The 24,210-nt window shown below is 37.9% G+C and overlaps 1 long non-coding RNA gene across 1 annotated transcript in view; it reads left to right on the plus strand.

Annotated features, from left to right (window-relative positions):
* The first annotated feature begins 2,623 nt into the window (after window positions 1-2,623).
* Window positions 2,624-24,210, plus strand: part of LOC144366027 (uncharacterized) — a 32,824-nt gene continuing 11,237 nt past the window's right edge. The window contains exons 1-2 of the long non-coding RNA XR_013424838.1: window positions 2,624-2,849; window positions 20,839-20,912. This is a non-coding gene — a long non-coding RNA (uncharacterized LOC144366027). The remainder of the gene's footprint in view (window positions 2,850-20,838; window positions 20,913-24,210) is intronic.

The raw sequence follows: 24,210 nt of genomic DNA on the forward strand, positions 1-24,210 counted from the left end.
GTTGCATACTGGCAGTTCTAGCTACATAATTGGTGTTGCACAGTGCAAAATGAAAAAGCAGCATCCTTTGTAAGAAACGATTGAGAATTTCAAGGTAGCAATGGCAGACAATTAAACCCAGTGCAGAGCTCCTCTGAGCACCAGCCCTGTATTCCTGGACAGGTTGCAGGCTCATGAAGGCTGACCCTGAATACTGTACTATCATCAGATTTGGTGGTGGGAGAATGTTATTTTTGGTTGTCTTTATATGCAAGGTACACATTTCTGCAAAATACCGAATTGTGAAATACTAGTTTTTACTCATATGACCATATCGTTAAGTCTTATTCCAGAAAATCTGGTTTGCTTTTTCATTGGTGTTTTTACTCTCTTCTTTCAGTAACTTAAATCTGGGAGAGAATTTAGAGGGCCAATAACTTAAAAAATCTGTGGTGCAGTTGAGTTACTTTGCTGCAAGTTGTCTTGAGAAATAATTTTTTTTTTTTTTTTTGTGGAGGATAACAGCTCCTGATTTGAATAAGAACACCTAAATGTGACTCCTGGTTCTGCCCCTGGATATCTGTGTGATCTGGAGTAAACAAATCCCTTTGTCTTCCTGAACTTTCCATGTTTTCTGCAAACTCAAGAGCTCTCTCTTTATTTGTGTGTCAGGGATATTTTTATGGTTTTGCTAGACAGGAGGATGGGGCTGTGGGTTCCTCATTCATCACTGATGTATCTTACTAATTAGATGATGATGCACTTAGCTACATTAAGGGAGACAGTTACTTCTGGCATTTATCTACTCTATATCAAACTTCTTCACTTGGACACTACAAGCACTGGGCAAAAAATTATATCAAATCAACACCTTCATGAAGTCAGCCGTTTTAAAGTGAATAATTAGTGACATTTAATACATTTGAAATGTGCTAAATCACTTCTACCTGGATCTGAAACATTCTATTGAATAGAAAGCCTATATCCTCTAAGTGGCTATTTCTCGTTTCCCCTTCCTCACAGCTCACAGAAACCATCACTCTTCTTTCTGTCTCCACATTTATATTATGAATATTTTATATTTTATAATATTTTATATTATATTCATATAATGGAATCATATTGTAAAATATGCCTATCACCTTTGGTTCTGGCTTCTTTCATTTAACACAATATTTTTTCAAGGTTCATTGGTGCTGTAGCATGTTCCAATACTCATTTCTTCTTTTAACTGAATAATCTTCCACTGCATGTATACACCACAGTTTCTGAATGTCTACATCATCTGTTGATGGAACCCTGGATTCTTCATCTTTGAAGCTATTGTGAAAAGTGTCATTATGAACATGCCCATGTATTTGTTTCAAAACCTGTTTTCAGTTAGTTTGATAGAAATTAAATTGTTGGATCGTATGGTAATTCTGTGTTTAACCTTTTGAGGAAAAAGACATGCAATTGAAAGTCAACTAAGTAATAATATAGATTATTAAATATCTAAAAAGGGGGGGCTGGGGATGTGGCTCAAGCGGTAGCACGCTCGCCTGGCATGTGTGCAGCCCGGGTTCGATCCTCAGAACCACATACAAACAAAGATGTTGTGTCCACCAAAAATTAAAAAATAAATATAAACAAAAAGGAAAATGACATGCAATTGAAAGTCAACTAAGTAATAATATAGCTTATTGTTAAAATAGAGTAATAGCAAGGAAACTCTTTCATTCTTTTTCTTGCCTTTCTGTCCCTGATGCCAATTATTGCACTACTGCTTCCCTGAGATGAGCTGACCAAAACTGGGGACTTGGACTCCAGATCTACTACTTTTGATCAAGACTCCTCCCAGAAGAAAGCTGTAATGAATAAGAGGGTGTTAGATCAAAATTCCAGAACATTCGAGCCAAACTGCATTTTGTGTCTCCACCTTCTACCATTCCATGATGTGAGCTTGTTGCTTTTAGTAATCCCTGAGTCAGTCTAGTGCAGAAAACTATTAGCCAAGGTTAATTAGCATCACTGAAATGTGAGTAAATGGAAGAAAGTGAGTCACGCACTAGTGCGATTTTACGATGATTATGAAGGAAGGGTAAATCAAATGTACAAATCTAAACTACAGGGAACATTTGAGCGGTTGAATCATAGGTCTGCATGAATATACTCCTTAACATAATTATCCCAGGGCATTGGCCAAACTATTCTCTTCCTGGAGCCCCAGCGGTAACCTCTCTAAACATACCAAATGAGCCCAAGTGCAGCACCCGCTGGGAAGAAAGAGCAGCTAAGTCCCACTTCTGTTTCAGTGAGAGCTGGTGCACATCCTGCCATTGGCTATTTTTTTTCTTCAATTCATCCATTTTAATAAATCTTAGCTTAGAAGCCCAAGCAAAGCAGCTTGCAGGGAGTGCTTGGTATGAGGTGATCAAAGAGAAAGGACTGTGTTTCTGCAGCTCACCACCAACATCCTGTGTTTAACATGGATGAGTTCTTGCTGTCCAATCCTGGGTACCCTTCCATCTTACTCAGATTTATGTTTGTTCCTTTATTTAGTTAATTATTCGATTTTCCGAGTCTGCTCCAGGCACTATTTTAAGTGTTATAAGTATTTAGATAAGAATCAGAACGAACTGTTCTCAGAAAGCTTGCAGAGAAGAGGTTAGGCGTGCATGCCTGTAGTTTTAGCATGGCTATGAGATGCAGGCTGGGGTTAGAGGATGGACACTCACCTCAGACTGCCTTGGTTTGCCTCCTCCTCCACCTTGGCAGAGTTATCTACCACCTCTGTCCCTTAGGTCTCCATGTGTAAGATGGGGATGATGACAGTACCTATCACAGAGGGTTATCTTGAGGAAAGTGCTTAGAAGAGGAGTTGTCATCAGGTGAGTGCTACATAAGGTCTTGCTAAACAAATAAGTGACAACTATCCTAACTGAGAAGTTTGTCTAACAGGAGGTTTGGGGAGTTGGAAGGCAGACTTGTGTACTGGCAGATTAGAAAAGGCTTGTGGCAGAGGCTGCACCTGAGAGAGGCCTTGGAGCTTTGGCTAAACTCTCTCTACAATGTTCTTTTTTCATTTGAGTCAGGGCTACCTGCATTAGATAAGCAGGAATTTGCCCAAATTTCTCTGTGCATTCTTTCCAAGTTTAATATACAACTAGCTTTTAAAATTTACTTTCTTAAAATGCTGGAAAGAAGAATTATTTTTTTCATAGGGTTAGTTATTTGTTCTGCTTGCTAGACGTTAGGTAACTCACTTAGTCTTTCTGACAGTTGGTTTAAATCTGTTTGAAGTAGAAAGGTCTAGACTCACTAAATAAGCATTATGGCCCTGCATTTTAGTTACGGGTTTTGCTCTGAAGTTTTATATTGTATAGTCTTGAAGGGAGCTTTCCAAAACCATAAGACTACCAAAAATTCTGTTTGACCAACCAAGTTTACAGCATCTATTCTCATGTTTACAAATTCTATCCTTATCTAGTCACCCATCCTTCTGTCTAGTTATTTAGAAACAACTATTTCGCCACTGTAGAAAAGTCAGGGTTCTTCCTAAAATACAGAAGTCTATAAAGGGAATAGAACTTTTCTTGGGGGTTTGTGACCTAATTTCAATTAGGCTCACTGCTAACATCACTCCATTTTTGTTGGTTCAAATTGTGATAAATCCATATATTGTATTGTACAAAGAAAAAATCAAATGTCCCTTTGTCCTCTACGGGCAAAGATGATTGATGCATTTTGTAGTATTGTTGTGTTCTTTAGTCAGGATGCAGAACACATGTTGCAGACAACAAAAGCCACTGGACCTAGTTTAAGCCGAAAGGGGAGGGAAGAACAGGTTCTGTAGTCTAAATCTTACAGAACCTACCCACTGTATTGGCCAACTCATTGCCTTTAGCATAATAAGGACACTAGGAAATCATGAAGCAGACTCCACCAAAACTGGCTTGAGAACACTCCTCTGTACTGTACGTCATCACCAGTCTCTCAGCACCTACCAAGCTGGGGAATATACAATGGGGATTTTATTATGTTTTCAAGGATTTTGTAGCAAAGAACCACAAACTGGATTCCTTAAACAACAGAAATGTGTGATTTCACACTTCTGGAAACGGGAACTCCTAGAACAAAGTGTGAGCAGGCTTGGTTTCTTTTGAGGGCTGTGAGAGAGGGGCGATGCCATGTTCCCCACTAGCTCTGGCATTGTTGGCCATCTTTACTCTTCTTTGACTTGTAGATGCATCAGCCTAATCTCTACTTTCATGTGCACATGGCATTCTCCTTGTGTCTGTCTCTTCACTTACATTTCCCCCTTTTAATTAGAACACTAGTCATAGGGAATTAAGGGACACCCAATAATCTCATTTTAATTTTACTATCTTCACACATTCTATTCCCAATTAAGATTATATTTAACAGTACTGGAGGTTGGGACTTCAAGGTTGTGGGGTAGGGACAGGCACATTTCAACCATGACAGGACTTTGCAACAAGTGCTACAGAACATACACCACTACCATGCACCACCATTGTAAAGATGCTACTAGAAAGGGTGCAAGTGAAAAAAGGGCCTTGGAATTGTGTTTTTCAGCTCTACCTTCCAAATCTCATGTGCTTACATCTGGTCCAGTGGAAGGAACTGGTGCTGTAAATAAGTATGAGAAATGATTTAAGGTCTTCAGCTTTTCAGCTACTGGGATGCTATAAAATTTGTGACAAGGAGTTTAGAATGGAGATGTTTGGGCTAACATGGAGGTGGATGTGCCAATCTGTATTATCTTCCACTTAGGAAGTAAGAGATGCTGTGAAGACTCATGAGACAGTGAGTGATGGAGTTAAACAATAGAATCATTAGTTGGGAGTAGCTATTAAACTACTCTCAGTCCCACATCATTATTTATTAATTCTCTTTCTCAATTAATACAAGAAATTTATTTATGAACTAGGAATTATAAGTAACTAAATAGGCAAGTGATTTATTTTCTTTTCAAAGGGAAGAAAAATAATAGAAGCAAATCTCAATATGTTCTTGGACTGATTAATAGTGTGTACCTTTTCTTCTAAATTAGAAATTTTAGAAACATCCTTAAACTTCCTTTTCTTTCACTTCCTATCCTGGTATTTTCAATAAAACTTTGCTTTAAAGTGAATCTCAAATTCAGCCATCCCATTTCATTCCTATGGTCATTTTTTGAATTTAGTCCTTCATCACTTCCAGACAGATGCCTTTAATAGCCTGGTATTCTCACCTTGAGGATCTTTTCCATCCCAGGCCTTCTTTCATGTTATGGCTACAGTGATTCTTTTTAAAAACTGTGTTGGATATACTTTCCAAGTAGCTATTGTATTAATTATTGTTTTTAATGAGTATTACAAAAGATATTTTTATTTTTTTATTTTTCTGTACTTTTCCTTAAGCTCCTGCTACATCTTAATCATTTGTTTTGACAACCCCCTCTGATACTCTATGTGTAACAAGCCCCAAAGCAATGAGCTCCAAATTAAATTATCATCTGCTAATTTCCTATCTGGCCACATAAAGTGAACTAAATACAAAACTTATTTGTCTTCCTATTTCCTACAATGTTTTTATCTTTCCACTAGCACTACTACCATGATGAAGCCTAGTAGCTTTGATTTTATGATAGAACTTGATAGCTTTTGAAGCCAGAGTCCAATTTATCAGAAACCAAGGAAACTGGTTCTCTTTTCTTGAACTTTAGAGGAATTAGGTTTCAAAATGATACCTAGAGTTGAAATATTCTCATTCCTAGGATAAGCTTACCATTCCAATAAAACAAATGAAAACCAAAGAAATGAAAATGCAAAGAAAGAATGTTTTCATTAAATCGGGCTATATAAGGATATGTGGTTCTAATCTTGCTATTTCAGTCTCTTCATATTTTGATGGCTTCTTTTTGCCTACAAAATCACCAGGAGGAAATCACAATTTTAAACTTTTATACTCCAGTTGGGTGGCTTTAAAATATTAGAAGCAAAAATTGGTGAAACTAAAATATAAAATAGAAAAAATATCATATTGAAATGCTTTTATGCTAACTGCAGATTTATTGAACAATGAATATATATATATATATATATAATATTTGAGTAACAGAATTTGTAAACTTGATCTAATGAGCCTTTGTATAACACTGTACCCAATGAATAGAGGATAGAAATTCCTTTCAAGTACACATGAAACGTTTATGAAAACGTATAATGTTCTGATCCATAGAGTAAGTCTCAATACATTTTCAAAGGAGGGCAGAGGGCGTTATACAAATCATACAATTAAATTGAATGCATTCTACATGCAAATGGAGAGAAAGAGAGAAATTAGATTTCCTAAGGGAGGTAAAACCAAGGATATATTGATCAAGATGTCCAGATACCTGGATCCAAATACAATACTTCCTCATTCTTCCAGAGACCAGAGAGATACCCAAGCTTGTAAGCTGAACCAACAAGATTAGTCATACCCTTAAGAGAAGGCTATCTGTTAATAAAAGGCCAATGAAAAAAGATCTGCTTGGAAGGAAACGCCTAGCTTTTAATACATGAAGATAATATTAGAGATAAGAAACACAGAGTTTTAAATTATAGTTGACTTTTATATTCCTCTCTACAACTTGTCTGATGCTCCAAACTGCAAGCCCATCTACATGTACATGTTTTGGAATATAGGCATGTGGGGGGACATAGGAAAGAATTAAAGACTAACACTCTGCTAGAGAGAATGGTGGGGAGTATTTAGTTAGAAAAACCTGTTTAAACACTTTTTTTTTTTAACTCTAAGACTATGGTAGCCAAAAGAGCACCTAAGAAAAGTAACTGGAAATAGAGCATCCAGCACTATTGAATGAGTGAATGAATGACAAAGCTCACTCGAAATCATAAAATATATTATAGTTGCAATTTCCTGATGGGAGAGGTCTTTTTATACAATCTCTATATCTTCGTTCATCTGGTCTATTGTTTAAATGAGAAAAATGACATATTCAGAGGGGCAATAATTACAGACACAGAGGAACAATGATGAGAATGCCACTTGGGCTGGAGGACTATCGTGTGTGTGACTTAGTTTGCTCTTTATAACATGGGAACCATCCCAGAGGCTGCTAGATATGAAAAAGTCCCAGAGTACCAGGGATGGGGGTATAAATGAGATTTTTTTTTCCATCCACCTAGAACTGTTTTTGGTAATTCTCCTCCTTTCATCAGGCTTAGAGACCTTATCAGCATGTTTTATCAGGGTTTGAGAGAGACAGCTTCCTTCTGCTAGCATGTGGCTAGCAGAACACACAGATAGATCTCTAGTTGAGTGAACACTCGGCTTCCTCTTTATTGATTTGGGCTAGCATGCTTCAATCCCTAAGATGCCTGACTCCTGATAAACTGTGTTGTCCAATATGGCTCTGAGGCCAGAACAAAGCTTCTCACTCTATTCTGAGAATTAAAAACACCAAAGGCCAGGCATCACCTCCAAAAGGAGGGAGAGAACAGTTATCTTCTCTATCTGAAGGCAGACTGTTCCCAGGTGTCCTTACATCATATAAAGGCCTACTTGTCATAGGAAGTTAAGGGGAAAAAAAGGAGGGGGCAGGGGACATGTCTAAATTTTCTATGGAGGAATATGTCCTAAAGTGTCGTATACTGAGTGATGAGATTAGCTCTCCTGCTGTGGAAAGAGCAACAGGGTTTGCACAGAGAGAATAGAGCCTTCCTTTTCAGTGTCTCTTGCTTACAGTAGAGGGATAAAACCTTCTCCATGGCTGGCTACCATAAGTGGAGGAGGAATAACAGAGTGCTGTGCTTTGGATGTGGTTTGTCCCCTAAGGGCTCGTGAGGTGGAAGCTTACTCCCCAGCACGGGGGTGTTGGGAGATGGTGTGAGATATTTAAGAAGGAGACTAATAAAGGTCATTGGGGCCCTGTCCTTGGAAGCGGTTGATATTGTTCTCATGAGACCCTCGTTAATTCCTTTGAAAGTGGATTGTTTAAAAGTATAAGACTGAGTCCTTTCTGATCCTTCTGTCTTCCTGTCTTGCCATGGTTTGTCCCTCTCCCATGTGCTGCCAACATGATGCCATTCACCATGTGATGCAGCCAAGGAGGCCCTCACCAGAGCTGTGCAGATGTTGATACTATACTTTAAACTTCCAAAACTGTGAGCTAATGTAGCCTCTTTTCTCTATGGCTATAGAAAAATGGACTAACACACTGAATAACTGTGCTTCCTTTCAGCTGCTTTCTGTCAAATTTGGTTGAGAACTGTGCTAGTCAGCTTGTCATCACTATGACAAAATACCTGAGGAAATCAACTTAAGAGAGGAAAGATTTCTTTTGACTTGTGGTTTTGGAGGTTGCAGGATATGGTATGCAGGCTCCAGTGCTTTTAGATCAGGGGTGAGGCAGAAATATCATGGTGGAGGGGCATTGTGGAGGAAAGCTGCTCACCTCATGGAAGCCAAGAAGCTTAGAAGCAGAGACACAGAGAAAGAGAATGTGTTTATCTGAGACCTGGAAACTTGACCTTGGGTATATAGAGAGCAAATTTTTAAAAAATGCTTTTATTATTTCCTTCATTTTTCTGATCTTGAAACTCTTACTATGTTTGTGCCACACATTTCAGTTTAAAGATGCTCTTCTTTAAGGACAGGAACAAAACAGGAGAGAAGTGGTTCTGACATTTCTCATCTGTTAATTTTGTGCCATCTGCCTAATTAGTTGATCTTTTTCTTTTGTTCTTAAAAAAGTCTTGTACTTGGGTATTTGCACAAATACTTCTCTCTGTCCTTTAGCGTCTAATTTCAATCTGTGCCGTGTTTCCCCAAACTCCCTTTTAGCTTACTTACTTGAGCCTTTGTCTTCTGTATTGTGAACTTGTGTTTTAATACTCAACTCCTCAGAAGGCATCTTGTGAGGCATGGGCCAGAGCACCTTTCCACTGCTGGCAAATCTTGTGACATTGTCCACCTTTCTTGATTTCTCAGAGATTTAGTTCCCTCATCTGTAAAATGGGGAGGAAGTGTTGTGAAGATCAAATGAAATGGTAACTGCAAAAGGTTTTGGTGAACACTATCAAAAATGTAAGGTCTTGGGCTGCGGATGTGGCTCCAGTGGTAGCGTGCTTGCCTGGCATGCGCGGGGCACTGGGTTCGATTCTCAGCATCACATAAAAAGAAAATAAAGATGTTGTGTCCACTGAAAACTAAAAAATAAATATTAAAAAATTGTCTCTCTCTCTCTCTCTCTCTCTTTAAAAAAATGTAAGGTCTTATCATCTAGGTTGGCAAGTAGTACTTTATAGAAGTCTATGGTCATAGGTTAACAAATTGATCCATTAAACCAACATTCTCAATTTATGGATTTTGGGAACAGATTAGGAGGAGTTTTTCAAAGTTCTCAGATGGAGGCTGCATCGGAGAGAATTTAAAACACTATGAATAGTGACCTGTATCTGAACGGTCACTGTGCAAATGTGCTTCTGCTGCTAAAGTTGTGATTCCTCAGTGTTGAGTTTGAAATGACCCTATACTGTCCACCACTCCTCATTGCACATGTAACCATTTGCCGTGTCTTCTCCCATCTTTTTTTTTTTTTTTTGAGAGAGAGAGAGAGAGAGAGAGAGAGAGAGAGAGAGAGAGAGAGAGAGAGAATTTTTTAAAAAGTTTTTTTTTGTTTGTTTTCGGTGGACGCAACATCTTTATTTTTTTATGTGGTGCCGAGGATCCAACCCAGTGCCCCGCACATGCCAGCAAGCGCCCTACCGCTTGAGCCACATCCCCAGCCCCTTGTCCCATCTTTTCTCAATGCTGTCCTGGTTGACTGAGACCAACCTTCCTGAGACAGCCTTGCCTGCTTTGGATTCTTCTTTTACATCCAGTTGAGGCTCATCTCTTCTTCTAGGGTCAGAGTGGTTTTGTTTTTGCTTTTAGCCTTTTGTTTGATTTTTGAGTCTCTCATTCTTCAGTTATTTGCCATTTACTGACAAATGACTTCAAAAGACATCAATAGAATTAATGAATAAAGCATATGAAATGGAAGTAGGGAAAGCTAGAATAACTTTGTTTTGAAGAAAATCCATACCTAAGTCAAATGAACAAATATCTACTTAGTGCCTACTACATCTGAGGTCTGCTGAACTCCAAAAAGGATACATAGATGTGTAACAGAACCCTCTCTCAAGGAATTTATGATGTTCTAAAAGATATATTTTATATCTTGTAGGTAAATAATTCTATTTTTCCCGTGACTATTATAATACCTGCCAATTAGGGAGCATCTGCGGGTGGTGGGATTTCTGATGCATTTCATCTTACTTGGCATTATAAATGAGTACTGTTATTCCCACTTTATGATGGGGAGACTGTTTCAGAGTCTTTGAGTTGTTTGCCCTAGGGAACACAGAAATAAAAAATGACATAATGAGAACTTGAACGTACATTGTCCTACCTTCAGTTTGTGCTCTTTATGAAAGTTTCATAATATACTTCTTTTTGTAAATTACATGTCTGGCTACACCCGGTATTATGAAGTCTGAGATGACATGCCTGTGTTCTCTAAAATTTGATTCATCCAAATAATTAGGGATAGAAGCAAGGAACACTTAATTTTAGAAAACCAGCCGATGGCTAGATGAAATTCTGCCAAGAACAAAACTAGCCTGGAAGTTTCCCATCCTTTCTCTGGATCTTTCCGTCTTTGATATATACAGATCAAACAGTTGCTTAAATTTGCCTTTTAAGGTACTAGAGTGTGATAGAATAGCTAATGCAAAACCTTCATATCTTTATTGAAATTTTGTAACTACAACCAGTTACTACATTTTTTTTTCTTAGCAGACAAAACATGTATTTAATTTTACATAGGATGCATCAAATTAGCCAGTATTTCCTGAACTAGACACTCTTTATTCTGTCTTGCTTTAGCCACTGATTCTTTTTGGAACAAAGGCCTCTTTCCCTTGGCCTTTTCAAAAGAAAATTCAGATTTCAATGTCATTGTAGTTTGTTAAAGGGGAACTGGGATCAGCAGAGTAAACTTGTGAATCCATAATCTTACCCTTGAGGTTGTGGTGTTTGTCCTGTGTTCTAAAGATGGAGAAGGGAGTAGAAAACACCGTCGAACATCAACAGTGTCCCTGGGATCAATGGTGAAAGAAGATGTTACCATGTGAGGGTGACCTGAGATTGGTCTGGGAGGTTTGTTTATTTGTTTGTACATAGTGGCATAACCATGGATGTTCTTTACCAGACAGAGGCATTAGCAGATTTTTTTTTCTACAAAGAATGAGCTTCCACTTGCTGTTTATAAAGGTAAAAGCTTATTTATAGAGCTGCTACATCTAAACAGCTGTCACATGGGGTCTCCTGCAGCGTCATTGCCAATAGAATCAAAGGTACATTATCATTGGCTCCTGTACCTCTGTCCAACAAAGCAGAGGGTTTCCTATGAATGCTAGATTGAGCAAGTGGTAATAAAACCAAATTGGGCATCCATTACTTCTATTCTCTTTGGGGTTCTTTTACAGACTGACTATAAAAATTTGACCTTTATGTCTATTTACTTGTCTGAAAAATAACAGTCATGGGCACTTCAGATTTACCTACTCACCTCCTTTTGGGTGCATTGAGGATTTAAGACTTGACTCCTTAGTTATCCAAATGAAAGGTTTGGCATAAGCAAAAACTATGATTAAGAAAATGAGTAAAGGAACAGGTATTCCTGCTAGAAGATATTTCTGGAGTGAACTGACTTTACCTCTGGATTCTCCATGATGGAATCCAAGCTGGGATATAGTTTAATATTAAGCAGGTGGAATAAATTGCCTTTGTTCAGGCACTAAAGAGCTTTAGTTAATTAGGATTTGGTTTGGATCAAGGGAGTAAAGAGGTTTTATCAATGATTACTCTTGACACTTTTAAACAGTTTCTAAGTTCTTAAAATGTGCCTAATCCTAAATTTGAAAGAAAAGAAAGAATTATGGGGAGACAGTAAATCAGAAGGGATTATGTCCTTCCTATAAATTGCAACATTGGGTGTTTTAACAAATCTCTTAAGGCTCCTGAGTTAACTTTTGATCTTCTTACTGGAAAAAAATTGTGCAAGTAAAATGTGCTTCATTTTTTCCTTCTTGTCTGTGGGACGTCAGAAGGGTAAGCCTAGGAATTTCACACTATTATAAAGCACTGTGGAAAGTAAGGAGAAAGAATGGAAACACTGACAAATGCTTGTTCCTCTGCAACGTTTCCCTTGGAAGAATTCTGTACTAAGTTATACATTTTTTTCTGAGAAGAAGAAATCATTCATTTCTTGGTTCCAGACTTCTATGACTTTAAATCAAGAAACATCAGACATTTACTCTATGTAGGTACCATTCCTGGGAGCTACCAAAATGCCAAACTCAGATGCTGCACTCAAATTCCTTTTGTCTCATGGAGGAGACAGATGTGTAAGCACCAAATAGAAGGTGAATTAAAGTGTCTGAGTAGAACAAATGACGAACTTGAGAAAAACAGGAAGAAAAGATTAAATGTGGCCCCAATGGTCAGGAGAACTTTGGGGGAGTCCCTCACTGACTGGCACTTAGGAGGGACTTGAGAGGGCATTTTGTACGTCGCACTGACCAAACACAGAAGCACCTGTCTGGAAAGTGATGAGAAGACTGTTGGCAAGGAGACCTGAAGACACCTGGTGAGCAGTCATGCTGGAGGAGGCTCCTATCAACAAGATCTATGAAGGCACTCAAGTATTTCAACATCTAGGCCATTTAGCGATGGGCCGTCACTATGAAGTAGTTATTAGAGTGGGAAGCAATCATAAAGGTCACCTTGTGTTAGATTCTTGTTGCTGCCGAAACAAATTGCCATAAACATTGTGGCTTAAAGCAACCCAAATATGTTCCCTTACGGTTCCCTAGATCAGCAGACCAAGATGAGTTTCACTGGGCTAAAGTCAAGTCGTCTGCAGGGCTGATTTCCTTCTGGAGGATCTGAGAGGAGAATTTCTTTCCAGGCATTTTCAGTGCCTACTGGACTCTGGTGTCTTTTGGCTAATGGTCAATTAATTCCTCCATCTTCGAGTCCCACCACGCCAACCTTTGTTTCTGTCATCATATGGCCTTCTCCTCCTTCTCTGACTCCTTAGGGCTCCCTTTTATCAGGATGACACTGGACCCACTCCATTAGTCTAGGATAGTCTCCCCGTCTCAAGTTGAAGCCCAGTCACATCGGTGAAGTCTTTTTTGCCATATAAGGTAATATTCACAGGTTTCATGAATCAGAAAGTAAACATCTTGGAGGGCATTATGTAGCATGCCAATAACCCCCCACATTTTATAAAGAAAGCTCATGCCACCTTGGTCTCATGCATACAGGGTAACTAGTGGCAGAGCTGGACCTACAGACTCACAGCTCCTGACTCTCAGTTTTCTTTCCATTACACCATGATATTAGTCTTTCTTGCTTTCCATGAGGAAATGGTGGTGCTCTTTGAAGGACAGATTCCCTCTGCAGAGAGCCTCAGCAAGGATCCCTGTCAGCTGAGAGCAGAACTGACCAGGGGTATCCAGAGAGCCATTATTTAGGAGCAGAGAAGTCCATTCACCCTTAATGTTAGGGGGCAAGGACTATCCCAAGAGAGGAACAGATGTTCTTTGTATAACCAGAAAGGGATGAGGAACTTCTTCCACTGAATGGAGAAGAGATTGGGGATGGGCGAAGAAAAAAAAGAAGTATACAAAACAGGAAAAATAGACCAGGTAGATTGTAGAGAAGAGAAGGAGATATTGTAGTTGAGTGACGTTGAAGTTGAAAAGAAAACCATCTCTATCCATCCCACAATAATGACACAGTTGTGTGTGTGTGTGTGTGTGTGTGTGTGTGTGTGATGTTTTAGAGAGGAAGTATTTTCCAAAGACTCACATATTGAAATCTTGGTCCCCTTTGCAACCATATTCAGAGGTGGGGATTTGGGTAGGTGATTGGATCACAAGGGCTCTGGCTTCACCAATGGATTAATCCATTCAGGGATTAATAAATGGATGGTCTATTGGGAGGTGGTGGAAATTATAGGAAGTGGAACATAGCTAAAGGGTGGGTCCTTGGAGGCATAGTCTTGGTGACTCTATCTGTACCTGACTCCTTCTTCTCTTTCTGGTCACTATGAGGTGAGTCTCTTTGTTCTGCTATACCCATCTGCCATGATGTACTGCCTTATCACAGGTTCAGAAACAAGGGAGCCAACTAACCATGAACTGAAACCTCTGAAAGTGTGAGTCAAAACAAATTTTTTCTTCTTTAAGTGTCTTTCTCAGGTCTGTGTCATAGCAATGACAAGCAGCTTAACACAGTGTGTACATGTATTTCCAAAACTAAGCACAATCAGAACACTGTAGCTTCATTAATGTCTAAAGTTTATCTTTTGTATTGTGTCGTTTCTGTATGTATTTATATTTATTGTTCACAATTTATGTTCTTTATTGATCCTTCTCGTCTCTAACAGATTCCCAAGAGAATAGTAATACTTTCCATTTCTTTGTAACCCCAGAGCACAAACAACTGCTTTATAGCTGTCATTTTAAAGGCAATATACAGAGTGCATGATACTACTGTCATTAGCATTTTTCTTTGAAAAAGTTCTGAAAACATTCCAACTTAATTTTGTACTTTGAAAGAAGAGCTTGAGGCTAATATAAAGAGCACATTGTTTCTGAATCTAATAAGGGAAGTGAAGATAACCAAAAAATAGCAAAGCCATATTGACATAAAGTTGGAAAGCAATGCGGGAGATGAAATGGAACGTTTGAGAGGAAAGGGACAGTTTCAAAATTATTTATAACTACAAATGGAATAAGGGAAAAAAGAATATAAAACGTTTCTCGGTTGTTACACCAGGAAACATTGCTGACTGATAGTACCAAAGAGGAAACAAAAAAAAACTGTTCCATCTTTTTCAAAAAGTGATCTATAAAAAGGTTCAGATCACATGGATTAGGAAGGAGGGAGATCAAGTTGAAAAGAATACAGACCATTATCAATATATTTATGAAGAAATATTAAATATTTTCTAAGTTACAATTTGTTTTTTATATTTATTTTTTTAGGTGTAGATGGACACAACACAATGCCTTTTTATTTTTTTATATGGTGCTGAGGATCGAACCCGGGTCCCGCCTACACTAGGCAAGCGCTCTATCGCTGAGCTATAATCCCAGCCCTAAATTATAATTTCTATGACTTATAATTTGCTAGTTTCTTAAAGATAGACAAGTTTTATGTTGTTGGTATAATAGGTACTTGGTAAATTTGTGATAATGACTATTTATAGTAACTTATCCTCTTGAAAATATAAAAAACTGATTTATTTAATTTAGAATGTTAATCTATGACCATTGACACAGACTGTATTAAAATTAGAAAGAATCTAGCACAATGTAATTTGTTTTCGAATACTTTATTTCAGGCAAATACCTGAAAAAAAAAAAACTCATCCAAATGATCATCTTTCTTGCCCATGGAAATTTTACCTATTCTTCAAGGTCCAGCGTAGTGGATGCCTCTTCACAAGACCTTCTCTCGTCCTCTAAGACACTTTTGCCTCTTTTAAATTTCTATAACACTTTAGATATTTTACATTGTCCTCATAATTATCTTGACAAAACTTCTATCATGTCAATTAAATTATAATTTTTCAAGTCCATGACTAAATTTCTACCTTTCTATACCAAATGTCCTAGTTAGCTACAGGTGAATGGTGTAGATGCAAACACAGGTATGGCACAGTTTAGCGGCGGAAGTGACCTTCTCTTGCTGTCTTCTTCCACCAGGCAAAAAACCCAGCTGGTGTCTTCCATCACCAGCTTGCATTGCTGTCTGTGAAGTCCTAACCATGTGCTCCTGAGTACCTATTGCTTCTTCTTCTAGCCCACTTGGATGCTGAGTGAAGTCTTTGGGGATGTCTTTGTTCCCAGAATTCCAAAGTTGAATTTCTGTTTTTGCTTTGAATATACTTAAAAAAATATCTTTGAAGATAGGTGAATTTTTGAACTTGAAAAATCTGAGAATGAATAAAACAAAGGCTGATGCATGAAAATGCACTCCCCAAAGATAGCTTTAAGTAATAGTCTTTGAATTTTTATAGGGTTTGAAGAAATAAAGGAGATAGAAGGTATTGTTTAATCTTTTCTGTACTTATCCTTCAGAAGTAATATTCTAGTTTGTGAGCCCTTAAGAGCCCAATAATAGAGGAAATATTCTTAAGGTGTAAATTTTAAAAGGAAAAACTTCTAAATCCGCCTACATTCTCCATTGTTCTTTCTTCCAAAGTTTTATTTAAGTACAACTTATTTTTTTGTAGAGTTGAATTCATCTTCTTAGCTTCTGAGTATTGCCTACCTACTACAAATCCTTAACAAATGAATTTTTGTCTTTAGCAAAACACATGATCATAAGTCAGAACGCTGATTTAAAATTTTTAATTTTAGTTCAACAATTGACTGCAGTATGGTTGTGTTTTCCAAATGTAGGCTGAAGCCAGTCATGGTATGAAGATGACTTTTTGCAGGGAGGAACATAATAACTATGTTTAAAAGTAAATGGATTATATATAGGGAAAGTTCTGTCCTTGTAAAATTCTTTCCAGTCCTTCCTTTCATAGTTAGTTCTTTTTTTCGACTCTTTAACATTTGTTAATTTCCCTTTTTTAAAAAATAGAGAACAGACCTTGGGCAAGAGTGCTTTCTTCATTTCAGCTGGAATTTCAATCACAGTACCATGTTTTTACCTACTTATTAAACACAATAACCTCTTATTCTTGATAAATGGTGTTAGTCTTTAATTTATGCTTGGTTCCGAGTACTATTGAGTTCACTTATGGTATGCGATACAGTAGATGAGACCCACGTGAGACACAGTGGGCCTGTGGTTACATAAGTGATAAAAACTTGGGAAGCATTAGTTCCTGGGAGATGTTAGGCCTGAGGGATTCTAAACCTTGACTAGTTGGTTGACTTTTTAAAAAACTAAGTCAACCAATTTATTTGATGGTTTGAAGTAAGATGGATAAATCACTGGTGATTACCAACTTGCTCCTTATATTAATAAATGTAACTGATCTTGAGGTATTTATACCTAATGTTGATTTTTTAAAGTAAAGAAACTCTTTCAAGCCTCCCCAAATATAAGTGTCTACTGGTAACTCCAATCTGTCTTCAAACTTAAGGGAAGTCCCTGGAATTGGTCTCTTTGTATCTATAAGATCACAAATACAATGCCACTAAAGGCAAGGTTTCTTGTGGTAGGGTAGAACTTGGTAAAAAAAAATCATCATGAAGGTAATAAAAAATGTTTGTATATTTACAAAAAGTATTATCTAAGTAAAATACTGAAATAAAAAAATTTTATCCAATTTCTAGGTTACAAAAAAATACATACAATAGCCCCCATACCTCAGATATAAACAACTGGCATAGTATTGGCTTAACTATTTTTTTCTAATTTCCTACCTTTTTAATTAAAAAAAATATATATATATATGTGTATGTGTGTGTGTGTGTGTGTGTGTATGTGTGTGTACACACACACTCACATGCATATATATTTTAGGTGTAATTGGACACAGTGCTTTTATTTTATTTTTATTTTTATGTGGTGCTGAGGATTAAACCCAGTGCCTCGCATATCCTAGGCAAGCACTTTATTGCTAAGCCATAACCCCAGTCCCCTAATTTCCTATCTTTTAAGACTAAGAATCACTAAATAATATTGACCTTAAAGCTGAGATGAAAGAGAAACAATTGCTCTCCCTTGATAATCTGAACTCATGTTAACAAACCTTATGATGAATTAGTACCACTGTTAATACTGGCTGAACCACTGGGCTCCAGGTAACTCAGGCACAGAACAGTAAAATGCAGCCTTATGGAAGGATACCATGGGCTGGGAGGGTGCAAGGTGAGCCATAAGGAAAGCGAGATACGATGGAGGGCTTTCAGTTCACCAACCCACAGTTATGGGGATTTGTATGAGGAAAAACTCTTTATCAGTAGAGGAATTAAAACAAAGGCCTAGAACCGAGGATCAAAACAAAGGCATTTGAGATGGGCACTGAGGTATAAGTAGAATTTACAGATGGAGAGGGTATTCTGGATCACCCTCAAGTTTTTATTGAGAATTTGCTCAGTATCAGGAGCTAAGGTCACAATTATTAAAACATAATAATAAAAGTCTGTTATAGAAAAATGTCTTGGTGGGGGACAAGGATGTAAACCAATTTCTGCTATACAATGTGTTGACTGGTGTAATAGATCTCTTTAGAAGCAATTAGGGAGGAAGAAATTAGTTCTGCCTGGGGAATTGGGAAAGCATTCATGAAGGAAATGAGCTTTGATCTGGGCTTTGAACGATGAATGGAATTTTACCAGATGGAAAAAGATGAGAAATAGGTTCCAGGCAGCAAGTACAACATGTGACAAGACATGGAGACACTAAAGAGGGCAGTGGGTTTGGGGAGGGTGAGAACTTTCTCTGTGGTTGGAGTGGGGTGGGGTTGGGATGGAAATGGAGATGAAGAGAGAAATTACCTTGAAAAACATGTAGGGATTAATTTGTGAAAGGTTCTATACGCCATGCTGAGAAATTTAAACTTTGTACTGTAAGAAATTTTTTAAGTCCAACAATGCAGTTCAGATCTTTGTTTGGGGCTATCACTTGGTGACAGGATAGAGGTGGATACACAAGACATACAGGGGAGAGAAGGAGACACTACCTGAAGAGACTGAGTTTTGCATAGGATGACACTAGGAGTAGAGAAGTTTGGGTGAATTACAGAGTCTTGGAGGCCAGATGGAGAAACTGGCTTTCAGTTCTATGGCAACGCCATGCATTATGAAAATTAACCTCAAGAAGGTCTATGGAATAAATTAGCATGGAGAAACTCTAGGGTCAAGGACATAATTTAGAGTCCACTCAGACCAACCAGGCAGGAGATAAATGCAGCACACACTATTGGTTGCACCATACATTCTATCTTTACTTCCTCCTTCTTCACTGAGTCTGGTTTTGCTCCATGGTTTCGCCTTGCTTCTCCTCCTCCCATGGTCTTCAGAAGAGGAGGTGCCATCTTCCTAGAGAATGAATCCAGCCTTGGATTAATTCACAGAACCTATTTCTAATCAATGGCATGCAATAGAAGTACTTTAGCGGCCTTCTGGAAAATGTCTTCTCCATGAAGAGGCCATCTTTTCTGCTGCCAGAGGTAGATGGTTTCCATGTGACACTGAAACTGCCATGACACCATTTTGATACAATAAGAGGAGCTAATCTGGACAAAAACAGTATTCAAGGAGTTTGGCTCCTTGATGATATTGAGTAGCTGTTTTAAACAAACCTGGAACTGCCTTCCCTTCAGACATTACTTTAAAATTCTTATTGTTTATGTCAACATGATTTGGTGTTTCTAACACATGTAGCCTAAAGCATTTATTTTAAAGTAAGAAATAATGCAAGTTTGAATGAGAACTGAAGTAGAAGGAAAGTAGTGGATGTCAAACACATTAGACCTAGACACAAACCTTTGCTGCAATAAGATTGGTGAGAATAGAGCATCAACTGATTATCAATGGAAAGGAGAAATATGACCAAGAGTCTAGTGCTGCTTGGATCTTTGAAAGAATGGGGTGAAAAACACAGACACACTTAAAAGATGAGCCAGCTTGGGAAAGCAGTTAGCAAGGCAAATTTTCTGCATTCCTGTTAAGTGTCAGGTGAAAAAAATGTGCAAGGTTCAGGACCAGCTTGCTAGAAAATAAGGCCAAAAGCCAAATACACTTTCTTTTCTTGCTATGGATCTGGGGAAATTCTGACATTATGAATATTTGTTCCTTGCTGCATATTACCCTATTAATTATTCATGTTTTCATAAGTACGATTAATGGAATTTATATCAATAATGATAATGGAGAATGTACAATGTAATAAACAGGCAATTTCTTTTTTGGAAAATTCAATCCATGATTTAAATACTAATGTTGGTGAAGTACTCTGATGTGATTTTAATTCACAAAAATGTCCCTATGTGTAGCATGGTAGGGAAGAAAAGTCACAAACCTGGTATCACACGTCTGTTTCTCCACTTACTTGGTTATTATTTGTTCCCAGCAAGTGCCTTAATTACCATGAACCTCAAATCAATTAAATTTTAAGTAGTTATCATAAAATTTACTCTGCAGGGTTTGTGCTTGGTAATGGTAATTACCGTGTGCACCCACATTTTCAAAATTGCTTTCACTGTTGTTCTCAAATTTTTCAGTTACAGATTCCACTATCTATTCTTGATTCCCATTTTAGTTTTTTCCCCTTGAAGTTCACTGCTATCTTGAGAACCCTTTGGTTCCAGAAAGGAGGGGTCACAAATCTGTTTGTTGAGCTCAAAGGCAAGGTGTAGTATTGTCAGGCAGGGTCACTACCTCAAAAGGGTAGGTTCAGCCATTTTGTTTTCTCTCTCCCCACAGGAGTGAGCTTTCAGAGCTCCAGAGAGCTCCTGTTTTCAGCCTCCATAGTTGGGCTGTGGAGAGATGGGGTCCTAGAGGTATAGCAAGGCCCATGGCCACTTGAACCTACAACAAGGGTTCCAGGGCACCCTGTCAGAGAGGCCACTATTGGGATACTGAAATCATCAATTTAAAATTTTCACTTGTTCTATATACATTGCTGACCCAGGAAACTCACTAGGAATTGATTAAGCAAAAATAGAATTGGGGCTTTTCTTTTTGTGGTGTTCACTAATCTCACAACAAGGTTACCCAAAACCTTAGTCAACGTTTGTACATTCTAACATTCAACAAATTTTTTTTTTTTTTTTTTTTTTAGGTATCTGCTCTGTGCCAGGCACTAACATAGACACTCACAGATCTTTTGTCTTTTGTTTAAATAGAGGCTTTTTCGTAAGTATGATTAATGGAATTTATATCAATAATGATAATGGAGAATGTATAATGTAATAAACAGGCAATTTCTTTTTTGGGAAACTCAATTCATGATTTAAATACTAATGTTGGTGAACTTCCTTTTGAGAAAGGAAGTTGTGGATATACTTAAAAATCCATTTAACCCACCACCATTCAGAAGTTTCACTTCTTGTTGGGCCACCAATAAGGCTAAATCTAAGTTCTACGTCTACAAATGCCTTAAGAACATAGAATCTTAATAATTATAACACTGAGATAAAGAGAACTCTGACCCCATCCATCCAGAATGTCAGAGATTAAGAAACTGGGAATAAGAGGACTACACCTAGGTGACTCACCCGGTCCCCCATTACCCTGTAACACAACTGTCTTACACACACACTGGTTTCCAGTAACCCAGGTCAGCAAGTGCTTGGTCCTGGTTCATGGCCTGGTAACTGATAGGGTTGACACATTTTAACAGGTATCAATCTTGGTGGTCTCCTTGGATAATCTTGAACACCTAGGCACATTCCCTTTTAATTTATTGTCATATATCCCCAGTGAGGACATGTGTGGCTTTTTATTTTTTATTTTTTTGTACGTCGGAGAGCTGCCTAAAAATATGGATGTCAGCTTCTTTTTGACATTTCAGAACAAGTTTTTCACTTTTCTTGTGAAGTTAAAAATCTTGCTTTGATGACAACAAATTCATTACACAAAGTAAAATGTATTGGAAATATTTGGTCATTAAGTGATACCTTCTTCATTTAGAACCACTCCATTGGGGGTGGGGGACATTTGCAGTAAATTTATTTTCCTCTTCCTGGGTGTAGCCCAGGAGGAAATCAAAACACAGTAAACACACTTGGGTGACTGGAAGGGAAAGCTTCAATATTTCTCTCCCAACCTGCACCCCATACTTTCTGTGTGCACTTGGGTTTGCTTACCTTCCCTGATTATATACACACTCAAAATGTGAGCTTGAGATGAATAAAGTAAAGGGAAATGAGACTGAAGCATTTATTTGAGTACATTCTCTGTCCACTTAAGTTCTTCCTTTTTTTTTTTTAATAAAAAAAGCACACAGGCACCCACATATAAACATCACACTGTTACTGTATATGAAAATAAATGAGCTTAATAAATGCATATTCCAGTGCAAACCTTCATTAGCATGGAGATATTCTAAGCTGAGTGGGTTTTCTTGCATTTTTTAGTCAAGGTTTCATGCTGAATATTGATATTCTGGAACTGTTCCTGGGAAATTGCACAGAAGCAAATCTGCTGCAATCTCTTATGGAAAATTTGTATTTCTATAAAATCCTAACTTCTTATTCTGGTCCACAAAGTCCTACATGAGCAAAGGGAGCTTCATCCTGGGGCTGACCTCATCTCCTGCCACTCTCTCTTAGTCTTCTTTCCAGGCACACTGGTTGTCTGTCCTGCTTTCTAGGTCACCAACATGGTTTCCACCTCAGGTTCTTTGAAACTGTTGTTCTCCTTTCCTATACAACTTGGCTCCCAGACATGGCCAATCCCTCTGAAGTGTCTCATCTCCTTGGGAGGCCGACCCTGACTACACTGTTGTCCAATATATATACAAACAGATGCAAATGGTGAACCATATGTGTAATTTTAAATTTTCTAGTAGCCTCACTAAAAATATGAATATAGAGGTAAAATAGTTTTAAGAATACTTCTGCTTAATCCATCTAAAACATTATCATTTCAAGAATTAGTATAAAATTATTAATGAGATATTTTACCCCTTTCTCTTATAGTAGGTCTTTGAAATACAGACCATCTCTTAGAGTACATCTCAATTTATTTTAGACTAGTTACATTTTAAACACTCAAGAACTACATGTGGCTAGTGACTACTGTGTAGGTCAGCTCAGACCCAAAATTAAGATATCACTTCCAGTCACCCTCTCTCTTGTTTCCTTGGTTTATTATTACCATAGAACTTACTTGTGTTTGAAATTATGTTGCTTATTTAATTGCATTTTTGTCTTCCTCCCATTCTTTATCTGCCCCCCCCTACTCCAATGGCCCTGAAATGTAAGGTCTAGAAGACAGGGGCTTCATTTTTTTCTTTGATGTATCCACAAAGATTAGTATATTGTCATTTTTCAATAAATACTCGTTGAAATGAAATGAATAAGAAACCAATGCACTGTTGATTCATTGGAATCCACATGTAGCTTTTGCTCTTTAGTCTTTCCTCTCCTGTGCTACATTTCAGATAGGTGGGATAATAATACTGACCACAAAAAATTGTGTGTCTTCCCTTCCCCTTATTCACCCATGTCCTTTCAGAACTACCCTGCGTGGTCTGCACCCCAACCCAGGGTTGGCTCATAAAAAGAATGTACTTTCAGTTGTCTTTTAAGCTACTCTAAAGTTAGCATTCAACTCAGAGGAGCAGGGACAAAGGATACCTTTAAGTTGGATATGGTGGTACATGCCTGTAATCTCAGTGACTGGAGAGGCTGAGGCAGGAAGATTGCAAATTCAAGACCAGCCTCAGCCACTTAGTGAGGCACTAAGCAACTTAGTGATGCCATATCTCAAAATAAAACAATAAATAAATAAAAAGGACTGGGGATGTAGCTCAATGGTAAACCCCCTAGGTTCATTCAATCCCCAGTGCAATAAAAAAATACATTTAATAAAATAAAATTAAAAAAAATCAAACATCTGGACTTTCCCCTACTAACTATTACAAAGGAAGTCAGGCTACATGTTGTGTTTCTTATACTTTAAGCCAATGGGAGGAAACCCTGAATCTGTGATCAGTTGCAGGCCTTGGAATTGTCTCTTGGCACTCTGGGAATTTCCCTCCATCATTGCTCTGGAACAGCCTGCTCTGGTTGACAATGGGCAGCAGCTGCATATTTGTCTGTGCTTATTACCTCCATCTGTAAAAAGAAAAATCACAATTAAATCATAGCACAAGGCTTGTAGAGAACATAACCACAGAGGACCTTAGGCCCAGTCATTAGAAGCAGTTGGGAGAGTCATATAAAATTGGGCACTGACTTAGTACTTAAGCTTCTCTTCCACATGCAACTAGGACACCCAAAACATTCTGAGTCTGGGAAGGTGGGTCAGTATTGCAGGCAAAGGTTAAAAATCCAATGGGCTTTGAAAAGAATCATTGTTCTTTTTACAGTAAGAGAAGCTTTTGCATAAAGAGAAAAGTTTCTGAAGTCTTGTTTTGGCATTTAATTACATTAGCATGCAACCACTCCTCTGTAAAACAGAATGAAGAGAAGGTTGACCTACTTCT

Source organism: Ictidomys tridecemlineatus, chromosome 8, assembly GCF_052094955.1.
Source record: "Ictidomys tridecemlineatus isolate mIctTri1 chromosome 8, mIctTri1.hap1, whole genome shotgun sequence".
Lineage (NCBI taxonomy): Eukaryota > Metazoa > Chordata > Mammalia > Rodentia > Sciuridae > Ictidomys > Ictidomys tridecemlineatus.